At 29.9% G+C, this 3,052-nt stretch overlaps 2 non-coding genes across 2 annotated transcripts; both read left to right on the top strand.

The window, feature by feature from the left end:
* Nucleotides 1-1,466: 1,466 nt before the first annotated feature.
* TRNAV-UAC lies at nucleotides 1,467-1,539 on the top strand. The gene has a single exon. It is a non-coding gene; the product is annotated as a tRNA-Val (tRNA).
* Nucleotides 1,540-1,992: 453 nt separating this feature from the next.
* TRNAV-UAC lies at nucleotides 1,993-2,065 on the top strand. Its single transcript has one exon. It is a non-coding gene; the product is annotated as a tRNA-Val (tRNA).
* Nucleotides 2,066-3,052: the final 987 nt, after the last annotated feature.

Here is a 3,052-nt window from a genome sequence, read left to right as displayed (position 1 = left end):
ATACACACATTATATAAATTGGTTTCACATTATATTAAATTTCACATACACACATTAAATTATATAACATATCTAATATACACAACACGTTATTATTTATGTGTCATGCAAAATCCTCATGAAAATATGCATAATCTAAGATATAATTGTTAAATAAATGCTCGCTTATTTTTTCGGTTCCACATGGATCAAATATAAGTGCGTAAATAGATCTAGATTAGCAGTTGAAGAACACAAATTTCTGGATATATGTGGTGATGTCATCCGGAATGATATGTTTAAGATCATCAAATGCCTCTCTATAGTTGACTTCACGATGATTGAAATATACTCGCCTATTTCCATGGATAACCTCTACAATTTCATTTTCTTACTCGGTGTTGAAAATGAAATGTTAAAGATCCCAAGGGTTGGTAGATTTAATAAGTTGATGTGGTGTAGTGATTAGCACGTTAGTCTTTTACACACTAAAGGTCCCGAGTTCAATCCCCGGCATCAACATATATCTACTAGATAGATTAAATGTCATCATCTAATCACTATAGAACTTATTAATGAAGATAATTATTGAGTGTTTATAACATATATACACACATTATATAAATTGGTTTCACATTATATTAAATTTCACATACACACATTAAATTATATAACATATCTAATATACACAACACGTTATTATTTATGTGTCATGCAAAATCCTCATGAAAATATGCATAATCTAAGATATAATTGTTAAATAAATGCTCGCTTATTTCTTCGGTTCCACATGGATCAAATATCAATGCGTGAATAGATCTAGGTTATGTCTCTCTGTAGTTGACTTCACGATTATTGAAATACACTCGCCTATTTCCATGGATAACCTCTACAACTTCATTTTCTGACTTGGTGTTGAAAATGAAATATTAAAAATTCCAAGGGTTGGTTGATTTAATAAGTTGATGTGGTGTAGTGATTATCACGTTAGTCTTACACACTAAAGGTCCCCAGTTCAATCCTGGGAATCAACATATATCTTGTAGATAGATTAAATGTCATCATCTAATCACACTACAGAACTTAATAATGATGATGAATTTTTGGTTAATTATTGAGTGTTTATAACATAAATACACACATTATATAAATTGGTTTCTCATTATATTAAATTTCACATACACACACTAAATTATATAACATATTTAATATACACAACACGTTATTATTTATGTGTCATGCAAAATCCCCATTAAAATATGCATAATCCAAGATATAATTGTTAAATAAATGCTCGCTTATTTCTTCGGTTCCAAAAGGATCAAATATCAATGCGTGAAGAGATCTAGGTTATGCCTCTCAGTAGTTGACCTCACGATTATTAAAATATACTCGCCTATTTTCATGGATAACCTCTACAATTTCATTTTCTGACTCGGTGTTGTAAATGAAATGATAAAGATCCGAAGGGTTGATAAACTTAATAAGTTGATGTGGTGTAGTGGTTATCACGTTAGGCTTACACACTAAAGGTCCCCAGTTCAATCGTGGGCATCAACATATTTCTTGTAGATAGATTAAATGTCATCATCTAATCACACTACAGAACTTAATAATGATGATGAATTTTTGGCAAATTATTGAGTGTTTATAACATATATACACACATTATATAAATTGGTTTCACATTATATTAAATTTCACATACACACATTAAATTATATAACATATGTAATATACACAACACGTTATTATTTATGTGTCATGCAAAATCCTCACGAAAATATGCATAATCTAAGATATAATTGTTAAATAAATGCTCGCTTATTTCTTCGGTTCCATATGGATCAAATATCAGTGCGTGAATAGATCTAGGTTATGCCTCTCTGTAGTTGACTTCACGATTATTGAAATACACTCGCCTATTTCAATGGATAACCTCTACAACTTCATTTTCTGACTTAGTGTTGAAAATTAAATATTAAAAATTCCAAGGGTGTATTGATTTAATAAGTTGATGTGGTGTAGTGGTTATCACGTTCGTCTTACACACTAAAGGTCCCTAGTTCAATCCTGGGCATCAACATATATCTTGTAGATAGATTAAATGTCATCATCTAATCACACTACAGAACTTAATAATGATGATGAATTTTTGGCAAATTATTGAGTGTTTATAACATATATACACACATTATATAAATTGGTTTCAGATTATATTAAATTTCACATACACACATTAAATTATATAACATATCTAATATACACAACACGTTATTATTTATGTGTCATGCAAAATCCTCATGAAAATATGCATAATCTAAGATATAATTGTTAAATAAATGCTCGCTTATTTCTTCGGTTCCACATGGATCAAATATCAATGCGTGAATAGATATAGGTTATGTCTCTCTGTAGTTGACTTCACGATTATTGAAATACACTCGCCTATTTCAATGGATAACCTCTACAACTTCATTTTCTGACTTAGTGTTGAAAATGAAATATTAAAAATTCCAAGGGTGTATTGATTTAATAAGTTGATGTGGTGTAGTGGTTATCACGTTCGTCTTACTCACTAAAGGTCCCCAGTTCAATCCCGGGCATCAACATATATCTTGTAGATAGATTAAATGTCATCATCTAATCACTACAGGACTTGTAATGACGATAATTATTGAGTGTTTATAACATATATACACACATTATATAAATTGGTTTCACATTATATTAAATTTCACATACACACATTAAATTATATAACATATGTAATATACACAACACGTTATTATTTATATGTCATGCAAAATCCTCACGAAAATATGCATAATCTAAGATATAATTGTTAAATAAATGCTCGCTTATTTCTTCGGTTCCATATGGATCAAATATCAGTGCGTGAATAGATCTAGGTTATGCCTCTCTGTAGTTGACTTCACGATTATTGAAATACACTCGCCTATTTCAATGGATAAGCTCTACAACTTCATTTTCTGACTTAGTGTTGAAAATGAAATATTAAAAATTCCAAGGGTGTATTGATTTAATAAGTTGATGTGGTGTAGTGGTTATC

Source organism: Ipomoea triloba, chromosome 16, assembly GCF_003576645.1.
Source record: "Ipomoea triloba cultivar NCNSP0323 chromosome 16, ASM357664v1".
In the NCBI taxonomy this organism is placed as follows: Eukaryota; Viridiplantae; Streptophyta; class Magnoliopsida; order Solanales; family Convolvulaceae; genus Ipomoea; species Ipomoea triloba.
Note: the sequence above shows the minus strand (reverse complement) of the source record. Positions and strands in the feature narration are given on the sequence as shown.